Genomic DNA, 13,482 nt, shown 5'->3' on the forward strand with positions numbered 1-13,482 from the left:
GTTGGCAAAGTAATGTCTCTGCTTTTTAATATGCCGTCTAGGTTGGTCATAGCTTTTCTTCCAAGGAGCAAGCATCTTTTAATTTCATGGAAATTAAAATTTCATCGAAATCTTTTCATTTCGATCCCATAATTGCACTCAGGTAAAAGAGGCACTTCACAGAAAGTCTGATTGAATATTCCAATTAGTAGAATTCCAACTAGTAGAACTTTTACTTTAATTCCACAGACCCTGTGATTTCATCTATAGGTTTGGAGTTTATGATACCAGGTAGGGGAAATGTGCCCAGTAGGACATAATATTCATTCCCATGAAACATTAGGTAGAGGAGACACAACTGCTCACATAAAGGCTTTTTAAACTTCCCGCCTTCCATAAGCTCATGAACTCTTGCCATTCTGTGCTCTGTTCTCTCAATCTAATTGCAGCCAAGTCAGGGCTTCATACACAGAGTTTTGGTACCACAGTGAGTGAGACTCCTGTGTCCAGGAGTGCTGGGAACTTCCCTTCTCCCCCCACCCCACCCCGACAGTTTCCCACTCTTGTGCAAAAGGCTTTGGATCAGAGAAGATTCTGGAAGATGGTAATGCAAGAAGCACCAGAAACCTGTCTCCCCACCTGGACAGCAACTGCAGGGCAGAGTCTCTCTGATGGAACTGTTCTGGAACCCTGAAGGCTTCCAACTTCAAGGGGAAGCTTCCGATTGTAAATGGGCATCCTGTCAGCTCTCAGTCTGGTAGCAGCCGCCCATCCCCCACCTGGAGGGCTTGCAGAAAGGACCGTGAGCAGAAACAAGCCAGTCCTCCAGGGGTGGGGGATCTGGGCTCTGACGGCTTATCACCGAGGTGCAGACAGAGGGGGCGGAAGTCATTCTTGCAGCCCCTGCCCACTGCTGCAGCCTCCAACCCCCCACTCCCAAGTGAGGGTTTAAAGGGCCGAACCCCTTTTTCACCACCTTTTTTCGATTTTCCCCTTTCAGGAGTCAGACACTAAAGAAGAGGACATTAAAAAAAAAAAAGAAAAGAAACACTACATTCATGGGGAAAATTAGAAAGTGACTGAGTGTGCCCAAGGCTCAGAAAAGACCTAAGAACATATAGAATTCACACTTCAGTCAGAGACAGCCTATAACATTAAAGAAATAAAAATAAAAAAGCTCCCAAACAACAACAAAAATCAACAAACCCTGGGGAAGGGAGAGAATCTGATTTTCAGAGTTACCACATTATTAGATTTAAATGTCCGGTGTTCAACAAAAATCACAGGGCAAACAAAGAGACAGGAAACATGGCCAGTTCAAAGGAAAAACATTGACAGAAAACTGTCCCTGGAAGACTTGTGTGCGTGCGTGCTAAGTCGTGTCTGACTCTTTGCAACCCCTTGGGCTGTAGCCCGCCAGGCTCCTCTGTCCATGGGATTCTCCGGGCAAGAACGCTGGAGTGGGTTGCCATGCCCTCCTCCATGGAATCTTCCTGACCCAGGGATTGAATCTGCGTTTCTTTCTCTCTTGCATTGGCAGGTGGGTTCTTTACCACTAGCGTCACCTGGGAAGCCCTGAGAAACACTTAATGGCAAACAAATTCTATTCAGTTCCACGAATATCTGGTACTTAGAGTTGTCAAATTCACAGAGACAGGAAGTACAGTGGTGACTGCCGGGGGCCAAGAGTGGGGAGAAGGGGTAGTCTGTGTTTAATGGGGACAGAGTTTCAGTTTTATAAGCTGAAAGGAGTTGTGGGAATGAGGGTGCTCATTTCTGCACAGCAATATGACTGTATTTAATACCGCTGACCTCTACACTTAAAAATGGTCAAGATGATAAATTTCATATACGTGTATTATACCACAATAAGAAAAAAAGGTTAATTTTTGGAAAACCATAGGATTCCTTTTGTGTTTAGCAAATGCAAACCCATCTACTGGGATAGAAAGCGGTTGGTTGGTTGCGGGGAGGCAGAAGGGAGGAATTGAAACTGAGCAGAACACTGTGGTACCCTCCCCATCCCAAACACAAAGGTCCTTCCATGCCCCTGCCTCTCGTTTATAGAAAAGCTGAAGTCACCCAAGTTTGATCCCTGGTCAGAGAACTAGATCCCACGTACCACAACTAGAAGACCCGGCACAGCCAAAGGAGAAAAGGAAAGCTGAAGCCTCCCGAGCCTCCCTGAGTCACAAAAGAGCAGGCTCGAGCAGTTAGTGATCCGGACAATAGAATCACAGCACCTTTCAGTGTCAGATATACATTCCTGAGTTGTTTTACAGATACTGTAACTGCTCCCGGGGGAAAAGGCTAACTGAATGATGGCCAGACAGCAGCCATGATATAAGCTGCGCCATCTTGAGCAATACTGAATTTACAGTGAGCATCATTCCAAGAACTGGCCCCAAGAGAATGGGATTAACGCTATTGCTCATAATAGTCTGTATCTTTGTGGGCGTCAAAATAACCGTAGCTTGTTCTGACCACATGTGTGAGCGGGCAACTGAAATTGTCAGCAGAGATGCTCCAGACCCATGTCGACATATTCCACTTTAAGAATAGGCACCCTATGTCAGCAGGAGAAAGTTGTAGGAGACAGAACTTTGCCCATGATGCCGTGGAAATGGAGTGATGTCCAAGAGTGGGGATTTGTAAGCAACTTTTTGCAGGAAAAGAGGGTTTTTTTTTTTTTTTTTTTTTTGCAGGAAAGAGCTCTCTGCAGGAGGTCCCTTTTGGCTTGTCACTTTAGCAAAGCCATATTGTAACTAACCTCCGGCCCAAGCCCACTTTTCAAATCTTTTGCTCACACAATACTTTGCCTAACCTGTTTCTTTCCTTAGATCAAAGAAATAGAGATGAAGAAAAAGGAATTAACAGATGGCCAGATTTCTTCCTTAGCTTCCCCTTCAGTAATCTCCCAAAGAAATTGTGTGAACAAGGTAACATCTAAAGAAAGGTTACAAGGCTGCCTGCAAAGGGAGATGGCGATCAATGATTAGCTGAGATTACTTTCCGTTTTTCTCTTTCAAAACTTTCATGGCCAAGCAGAACTTCAGAGAGAGTTCTGGGACACAAGTCTGCCTTCTCCCCAGGTTGCTAGCTTGCCATTTTTTTTTTTTTCTGGCCACATGCAGGGTTCTCAACCAAGGATCAAACCTGTGCCTCCTGCACTGGAAGCCTGGATCTTAATTACCGGGTCACCAGGGAAGTCCCTCTCTCCGCTTGTTTTCCTTTGTTTCATTCTATCGATATTCACTTTATTTACCCTATTTTTAATAACCCTTTAAAAATTGTTCACCTGCTGAGATCTGTCTCTTGATTCTCTACTCTGCCTTTCCTGATTTTCTTGTTAATTAGCCTGATTTTTTTTTAGTAAGACCCAGAAGGGGGAGCTGGGACCACAAATTCATAAGGCTTCCTGAACTGTCCTTTGGTTTTGGCAGCAGTCAGGTTATCTGAGGTACTCATGCAGAAGGGCCACCCCAACCACAGCATGTACTGTGACCCTGGTGAGGGGCAGCCTCAGTGGGTGAACATCCAGGTCACTTTATATTTAATGTCTGTGGATTTGGCCGCACCAGATCTTAGTGGCGGCGCAGGGGACCTTTTAGTTGGAACATGTGGGATCTAGTTCCCCAACCAGAGATCAAACCTGGGCCCCCTGCATTGGGAATGTGGAGTCTTAGCCACTAGACCACCAGGGAAGTCCCTTCAGGTCATCCCAAAGTCCCTCCGGGGTGGCTGGCATATCAGCCGCTTCATCTGGAGCATTCCTTTTGGTGTTTATGAGGGGAGATGGAGAATTTCTAATTTCTCCTTCTCAGGGAAATTAGACCTTATGGGGGCTTTTAGTTTACCAGGCTGGCTGTTCCCTCGGAAATAACCTCTTGAAGGGCTGGATCCCGTAAAACCATTTGTGATGGCTTCATGTTGAGCTGTGTGTCCCGACTCAGACATGCCCTCAACACTCTGCAGATTCAGAACCAGGGAACAGCCCCTAAGCTAGCGACTCTCACCATCCCTTTCAGTAAAGGGTCTTCAAGAAGGTGAGGATAAGGATACACAAAATGAGAAGTCCCCTCCAGGCTGTCCCCTGCTCTCAGTAGCTCCTTGGGTTTGCCCTTCCCTACACCCTGACTCCCTTCCTGGTGACTCGAGGTCTCAGAGGTACTTACAGTTGTCCCAACGTGACTCTTCCCTTCGTGGCTGGGGCTAGACTAGTGGTCAAACCTCAGATTCACCAAAATCTGCCCAGTACCAAGATTCCAGCCAGCACTCCCTTTTACTTTCCTTCTAGCTATTACAGATAACAACAATAGCCAGCAGAATATTAATAGTTTGCCTTTTTCTTATTAGTTTTCATTTCTTTCTGCCTCCCTTAAACCAACTCCCTGGGAGTTGGATCCGTTCCTAAATTCCGTTGCCAGCTGTTACTTTCAGTACTTGAGTACAGTGGGCTTCCCTGGTGGCTCAGTGGTAGAGAACCCGCCTCCCAATGCAGGAGACACGGGTTCGATCCCTGTGTCAGGAAGATCTCCTGGAGGAGGGCATGGCAACCCAGTCCAGTATTCCTGCCTGGGAAATCCCATGGACAAAGGAGCCTGGCAGGCTTCAGTCCATGGGGTTGCAAAGAATCAGACACGACTGAGCAACTAAACAACAAAAACAACAATCTGAGTACAGCACAGCTGCTTCTCCAGACTGTGGGTGACCACATGGCCACCAGGAGCCAGAATCTCTGCAACCCCTGCCCTTTCATCCTTTCTCTTCCCAACCCACCTGTTTCCATGAGTTCCAGTAAAACCCACTTCACTGACACCAACTTAACCAAAGTCTCATCTCTCCTAGCCTCATTATTAACAAGAGGTTTAGGAGCTTTGCACCAGAAACTGAGAGCAGAGACTGATAAATAAGTTTTCTATTATTTCATATCATGTCCGTCATCAGATTGGCAAAAATTAAAAAGCCTTGTATTCGCTAGGTTCGGGCCAGATGAAACTCACACTCTGCTTATAGGAATATGTTTCATGGTTGCTCTGTAATGGGATCAAACCTTCCACACAAAATTTGGTTCAGGGGACTTCTGCAGGGGGTTCAGTGGATAAGACGCCATGCTCCCAATACAGGGGGCCTGGGTTCAACCCCTGGCCTGGGAACTAGATCCTACATACTGCAACTAAGAGTTTACAAGCCGAAACTGAAGATCCTGCATGCTGCAACTAAGACCCAAATAAATAAGCAAAAATACATTTAAAAATAAATGTGGTTCAGATGTGAAGATTGATGAGGCCACACAGAGCAAGAGAACAGGATGAGATTGGTGACTCACATAGTGAGGCTTCCTGGGGTAAGCCGGGCAGGTGCTCCAGCAGGTCTGAAATGGCTTGAGAGGGCGAGGAGGGGCCTCCGCTGTGGTCACGGGGAGAGGCTGGGCTGAGGGCCCCTCCACTCTGGCCAGAGCGCTCCTGGATTCAATTTCTCTCCTCTGCATGGAAGCGGGCATCAGGGCCTTCTTTTTAGTTTGTCCAGATGTGGGACAAGGAGGAAGAGGAAGCCTGTTTTAGGCCATCAACAAACATCAGAAGTGGTGTTAGACTTTTTATTACAGAGTGTAAATTAATACCTACCGTTTGGAAACCAGTTGGGCCATATTTACTAAAGCGGAAGGAGCCTAAAAAATGACCGCAAATTCTACTCCCGCGGAGAGGCAGAATCTACTCCTTTTCCCTTGAACCTGGGCTGACTCAGTGCCTTGTCTGACCAGAAGCTTGCTGTAGAAGTGACGGTTCTGGGAACTTCAGGACTTCCCTGGTGGTCCCGTGGTTAAGAATCCACCTGCCGATGTAGGAGAGCCAGATTAGCTCCCCGGTCCCAGGAAGACTCGACGTGCCGCACGGCAGCTTAGTCTATGTGCCACAGCGACTGAGCCCGCCCTCTAGAGCTGGAGAGCCGCAACTGCTGAAGCCTGTGTCCCAGGGCCGGTGCCCGCAACAGGAGAAGCCCGCACTCAATGAAGAGCAGCCCAGGGCAAAGCAACAAAGATCCAGCGCAGCCAAAAATAAGTGAATGAATTAAAAAAAAAAAAAGCCTGGCAGCTTCTGCTCTGGTTTCTTGGAACCTCATTTTGGGGAAGTCAGCTGCTTCCAGTCAAGGATAGCCTCCCTGGGAGGAAATTCAGGCGGCCACGTGCAGAGGCTGCATCCAGAAAGAAACGCTGTCTGACCCCAGCCGACCCAGCCAGCCAGCCCAGGCACCAGATGTGGGAGCTGAGACACCATCTGACTTCAGCCCCACCACCGTCTTACCTGCAACCGCACGAGACTCCAGCAGAAGCCAGCCGACCCTCAGAACGGTGAGAGGGAAAACCAAGAGGCTTGTTCCCAGCCTCTAACTGGTGGGATAGTTACTACCCAGCAAGAGGTCACTCGAACACCTCCCCCACCCCACTGATTTCAGAAGTAGATGAACAACAGCATAAAATTTCCACCCAAGAGTCCACGGAAATCTGTGTACAACGATGAGGATCTGCATTAAAACACTGTTTATAACTTGGAAAAAGTGCCAGGAGGCTAAGTGCTCAGTGATAGGGGAGTGGAGAAATAAACTGGGGCATAAACATTGGATGAAACACCTTACAGCTGTTAAGTACAAACTAAAAATCTAAATACATCTTCTTGGATAAGTCTGAGAACATTCTGGAAAACAGCTGCTCGAATTCTTCCCCACAAAGTCCCCACAAATGTCCCGAAAGACACATAAGAAGGCAGGGGGAGTGTTGTTGATGAAAGGAGAGTAAAGAGAAACGGTCAGCTGATCACATGTGAGAAAGGTATGTGGCTCTGTAGTGGGGTATCTGCGTCCTCAGAGAGGCAAGCCAAAGTAGCTGATGCTTAGCAAAATGTTTGCAAGTGCGTGTCATGTAAGAGAGAGAGAGAAAGCCAGTGTGACACAAGGGCCGCCACTGGGAGCCAAGTGGAGGGTATCTGTTATGTCATTCCTGTAACTTTCCTTTGTGCGTGTGTGTGTTAGTTGCTCAATTGTGTCCGACTCTTTGTGACCCCATGAACCGCAGCCTGCCAGGCTCCTCTGTCCGTGGAATTCTCTAGGCAAGAACACTGGCATGGGTTGCCACTCCCTTCTCCTGGGGATCTTCCTCACCCAGAGATTGAACCCCCGGTCTCCCACATTGCAGGCAGATTCTTTACCATCTGAGCCACCCGGGTCTTTGTTGCCATATGCAGGATCTATGATCTTCCTGCAGTGTGCCAGCTCGTCGTTGAGACATTCAAGATGTGAACGCTTAGTTTCATCATGCGGGATCTTTAGTTACAGCATGTAGGATTTAGGTCCCTGTGCATTGGGAGCTCAGAGTCTTCACCTCTGGCCCACCAGGAAAGTCCTCGGCTCTAGTGATTCCACTGATATGCACAACATGGGTGAATCTCAGCAGCATTAAGCTGGGTCAAAACAGCCAGGCACCAAAGACTACACATCGGATGTGATTCTGATGCAGGAGATCTACAACTGGCCTCCTGTTGGCATCTTTTGGGGCACCAAGAAGTGGGCTTCAGGCTGGCTACTTACTTACAATGTTAGCATTTCTTGAGACAAGAGATAGGTGGGCTCCAGCTAAGGTATTTACATTTAGCCTCCTGTTTGCCCTCTGAAATGGAAGTAACAACAGAAACAGGGTAAATAGCCAATGTTTCTCTCTTGTAGATAATAGTGTTTGTCTCTTAAGATAATAGTCATGGCAATAGTCAAGGTGAGGGCAAAGAGGGACAGAAGCCTGTTTGAGTAAATGATTAAGGTATCTCTGCTTGCCCCTCTTTTGGGACAAGGGAGACTCTACACATGTGCAGAAAAACTCCTTGTGGGTCAAAGGTCAAGGGATAACACCAGGCCATAACGAGTCTCTCTTCTCCCAGAAGCCTTCACTTTGAGATCCATCTTGGCTGAGGGGTGTATGCACACCCAGGGGAGTGTCCCAGGATAGGTCAAGTGTGGATAAAGGAACCAGATAATTGGCCTGAAGGAAGACAAAGACCCGGAAGAACTGTCCTGTATAAACAAATCAACCACCTTTCTTCTGCGCTCCTTCTCACTCAGGGGGACGCTCACACCCTTTCTCTCTGGGTGTCCATCCCTGCCTTGCCTCTGGCTTAACTAAACAAACCATTCCTCTATGTCCTCTCCCACTTGTCGCCCTGTGTCTCTAACAGTAAACATTGTACCTGTATTTACAGTTTGTGCCTCTGTGATAAGTGCGTTTTTCAATGGAGGCAAAGATCCAGGGGAAGATAGCTTCTAGCCTCTAGACCTTGCTGGCCCTGTGGCTAGGATTGATGGTTCTCTCTCATCTAGGCTTCTCAGGTTCAACTCCTGGGCAGTGAATTAAGATCTCGTTTCACCCCACTGCTCACTGCTGCCTCAGTTCAGTTCAGTTTAGTCGCTCAGTCATGTCCGACTCTGCGACCCCATGAATCGCAGCACCCCAGGCCTCCCTGTCCATCACCAACTCCCGGAGTTCACTCAGACTCACATCCATCGAGTCAGTGATGCCATCCAGCCATCTCATCCTCTGTCGTCCCCTTCTCCTCCTGCCTCCAATTCCTCCCAGCATCAGAGTCTTTTCCAATGAGTTAACTCTTCGCATGAGGTGGCCAAAGTACTGGAGTTTCAGCTTTAGCATCATTCCTTCCAAAGAAATCCCAGGGCTGATCTCCTTCAGAATGGACTGGTTGGATCTCCTTGCAGTCCAAGGGACTCTCAAGAGTCTTCTCCAACACCACAGTTCAAAAGCATCAATTCTGTGGCGCTCAGCCTTCTTCACAGTCCAACTCTCACATCCATACATGACCACAGGAAAAACCATAGCCTTGACTAGACGGACCTTTGTTGGCAAAGTAATGTCTCTGTTTTTGAATATGCTATCTAGGTTGGTCATCACTTTCCTTCCAAGGAGTAAGCGTCGTTTCATTTCATGGCTGCAATCACCATCTGCAGTGATTTTGGAGCCCAGAAAAATAAAGTCTGACACTGTTTCCACTGTCTCCCCATCTATTTCCCATGAAGTGATGGGACCAGATGCCATGATCTTTGTTTTCTGAATGTTGAGCTTTAAGCCAACTTTTTCACTCTCCACTTTCACTTTCATCAAGAGGCTTTTGAGTTCCTCTTCACTTTCTACCATAAGGGTGGTGTCATCTGCATATCTGAGGTTATTGATATTTCTCCCGACAATCTTGACTCCAGCTTGTGTTTCTTCCAGTCCAGCGTTTCTCATGATGTACTCTGCATATAAGTTAAATAAACAGGGTGACAATATACAGCCTTGACGAACTCCTTTTCCTATTTGGAACCAGTCTGTTGTTCCATGTCCAGTTCTAACCATTGCTTCCTGACCTGCATACAGATTTCTCAAGAGGCAGGTCAGGTGGTCTGGTATTCCCATCTCTTTCAGAATTTTCCACAGTTTATTGTGATCCACACAGTCAAAGGCTTTGGCCTAGTCAATAAAGCAGAAACAGATGTTTTTCTGGAACTCTCTTGCTTTTTCCATGATCCAGCAGATGTTGGCAATTTGATCTCTGGTTCCTCTGCCTTTTCTAAAACCAGCTTGAACATCAGGAAGTTCACAGTTCACATATTGCTGAAGCCTGGCTTGGAGAATTTTGAGCATTACTTTACTAGCGTGTGAGATGAGTGCAATTGTGCGGTAGTTTGAGCATTCTTTGGCATTGCCTTTCTTTGGGATTGGAATGAAAACTGACCTTTTCCAGTCCTGTGGCCACTGCTGAGTTTTCCAAATGTGCTGGCATATAGAGTGCAGCACTTTCACAGCATCATCTTTCAGGATTTGGAATAGCGCAACTGGAATTCCATCACCTCCACTAGCTTTGTTCGTAGTGATGCTTTCTAAGGCCTACTTGACTTCACATTCCAGGATATCTGGCTCTAGATGAGTGATCACACCATCGTGATTATCTGGGTAGTGAAGATCTTTTTTGTACAGTTCTTTTGGGTATTCTTGCCACCTTTTCTTAATATCTTCTGCTTCTGTTAGGTCCATACCATTTCTGTCCTTTATCGAGCCCATCTTTGCATGAAATGTTCCCTTGGTATCTCTAATTTTCTTGAAGAGATCTCTAGTCTTTCCCATTCTGTTGTTTTCCTCTATTTCTTTGCATTGATCGCTGAGGAAGGCTTTCTTATCTCTTCTTGCTATTCTTTGGAACTCTGTATTCAGATGCGTATATCTTTCCTTTTCTCCTTTGCTTTTTGCTTCTCTTCTTTTCACAGCTATTTGTAAGGCCTCCCCAGACAGCCATTTTGCTTTTTTGCATTTCTTTTCCATGGGGATGGTCTTGATCCCTGTCTCCTGTACAATGTCACAAACCTCATTCCATAGTTCATCAGGCACTCTATCTATTAGATCTAGGCCCTTAAATCTATTTCTCACTTCCACTGTATAATCATAAGGGATTTGACTGAGGTCATACCTGAATGGTCTAGTGGTTTTCCCTACTTTCTTCAATTTAAGTCTGAATTTGGCAATAAGGAGTTCATGGTCTGAGCCACAGTCAGCTCCTGGTCTTGTTTTTGTTGACTGTATAGAGCTTCTCCATCTTTGGCTGCAAAGAATATAATCAATCTGATTTTGGTGTTGACCATCTGGTGATGTCCATGTGTAGAGTCTTCTCTTGTGTTGTTGGAAGAGGGTGTTTGCTATGACCAGTGCATTTTCTTGGCAAAACTCTATTAGTCTTTGCCCTGCTTCATTCCGTATTCCAAGGCCATATTTGCCTGTTACTCCAGGTGTTTCTTGACTTCCTACTTTTGCATTCCAGTCCCCTATAATGAAAAGGACATCTTTTTTGGGTGTTAGTTCTAAAAGGTCTTGTAGGTCTTCATAGAACCATTCAACTTCAGCTTCTTCAGCGTTACTGGTTGGGGCAGACTTGGATTACTGTGATATTGAATGGTTTGCCTTGGAAACAAACAGAGATCATTCTGTTGTTTTTGAGATTGCATCCAAGTACTGCATTTCGGACTCTTTTGTTGACCATGATGGCTACTCCATTTCTTCTGAGGGATTCCTGCCCGCAGTAGTAGATATAATGGTCATCTAAGTTAAAACCATCCATTCCAGTCCATTTTAGTTCGCTGATTCCTAGAATGTCTACATTCACTCTTGCCATCTCTTGTTTGACCACTTCCAATTTGCCTTGATTCATGGACCTGACATTCCAGCTTCCTACAAACAAAGCTAATGGAGGTGATGGAATTCCAGTTGCGCTATTCCAAATCCTGAAAGATGATGCTGTGAAAGTGCTGCACTCTATATGCCAGCACATTTGGAAAACTCAGCAGTGGCCACAGGACTGGAAAAGGTCAGTTTTCATTCCAATCCCAAAGAAAGGCAATGCCAAAGAATGCTCAAACTACCGCACAATTGCACTCATCTCACACGCTAGTAAAGTAATGCTCAAAATTCTCCAAGCCAGGCTTCAGCAATATGTGAACCGTGAACTTCCTGATGTTCAAGCTGGTTTTAGAAAAGGCAGAGGAACCAGAGATCAAATTGCCAACATCTGCTGGATCATGGAAAAAGCAAGAGAGTTCCAGAAAAACATCTGTTTCTGCTTTATTGACTAGGCCAAAGCCTTTGACTGTGTGGATCACAATAAACTGTGGAAAATTCTGAAAGAGATGGGAATACCAGACCACCTGACCTGCCTCTTGAGAAATCTGTATGCAGGTCAGGAAGCAATGGTTAGAACTGGACATGGAACAACAGACTGGTTCCAAATAGGAAAAGGAGTTCGTCAAGGCTGTATATTGTCACCCTGTTTATTTAACTTATATGCAGAGTACATCATGAGAAACGCTGGACTGGAAGAAACACAAGCTGGAGTCAAGATTGCCGGGAGAAATATCAATAACCTCAGATATGCAGATGACACCACCCTTATGGTAGAAAGTGAAGAGGAACTCAAAAGCCTCTTGATGAAAGTGAAAAGGAGAGTGAAAAAGTTGGCTTAAAGCTCAACATTCAGAAAACGAAGATCATGGCATCTGGTCCCATCACTTCATGGGAAATAGATGGGGAGACAGTGGAAACAGTGTCAGACTTTATTTTTCTGGGCTCCAAAATCACTGCAGATGGTGATTGCAGCCATGAAATGAAACGACGCTTACTCCTTGGAAGGAAAGTGATGACCAACCTAGATAGCATATTCAAAAACAGAGACATTACTTTGCCAACAAAGGTCCGTCTAGTCAAGGCTATGGTTTTTCCTGTGGTCATGTATGGATGTGAGAGTTGGACTGTGAAGAAGGCTGAGCGCCACAGAATTGATGCTTTTGAACTGTGGTGTTGGAGAAGACTCTTGAGAGTCCCTTGGACTGCAAGGAGATCCAACCAGTCCATTCTGAAGGAGATCAGCCCTGGGATTTCTTTGGAAGGAATGATGCTAAAGCTGAAACTCCAGTACTTTGGCCACCTCATGCGAAGAGTTAACTCATTGGAAAAGACTCTGATGCTGGGAGGGATTGGAGGCAGGAGGAGAAGGGGACGACAGAGGATGAGATGGCTGGATGGCATCACTGACTCGATGGATGTGAGTCTGAGTGAACTCCGGGAGTTGGTGATGGACAGGGAGGCCTGGGGTGCTGCGATTCATGGGGTCGCAAAGAGTCGGACACGACTGAGCGACTGATCTGATCTGATGCAATATTGCTCTTTGCAGCATCGGACCTTGCTTCTATCACCAGTCACATCCACAGCTGGGTATTGTTTTTGCTTTGGCTCCATCCCTTCATTCTTTCTGGAGTTATTTCTCCACTGATCTCCAGTAGTATATTGGGCACCTATTGACCTGAGGAGTTCCTCTTTCAGTGTCCTATCATTTTGCCTTTTCATACTGTTCATGGGATTCTCAAGGCAAGAATACTGAAGAGGTTTGCCATTCCCTTCTCCAGTGGACCACATTCTGTCAGATCTCTCCACCATGACCCACCCATCTTGGGTTGCCCCACAGGGCATGGCTTAGTTTCATTGAGTTAGACAAGGCTGTGGTCCTAGTGTGATTAGATTGACTAGTTTTCTGTGAGTATGGTTTCAGTGAGTCTGCCCTCTGATGCCCTCTTTCAACACCTACCATCTTACTTGGGTTTCTCTTACCTTGGGGGTGGGGTATCTCTTCACGGCTGCTCCAGCAAAGCGCAGCCGCTGCTCCTTACCTTGGAGGAGGGGTATCTCCTCACCGCCGCCCTTCCTGACCTTCAATGTGGGATAGCTCCTCTGGGCCCTTCTGCGCCCGCGCAGCCACCGCTCCTTGGACGTGGGGTTGGTCCTCCCGGCACTGCTGCCTCGCTGTGATCAGTTTCATTCAGAGAGCATTCTGGTGTGAAATGAAATATTTCCTGCGGTACCAGTGAGCAAGAGATGTCCCAGCTATCCATGATTCCCACCCTCCAAATCTGAACTTCCGAGCCGTG

This window comes from Bubalus bubalis, chromosome 24 (assembly GCF_019923935.1).
Source record: "Bubalus bubalis isolate 160015118507 breed Murrah chromosome 24, NDDB_SH_1, whole genome shotgun sequence".
NCBI lineage: Eukaryota > Metazoa > Chordata > Mammalia > Artiodactyla > Bovidae > Bubalus > Bubalus bubalis.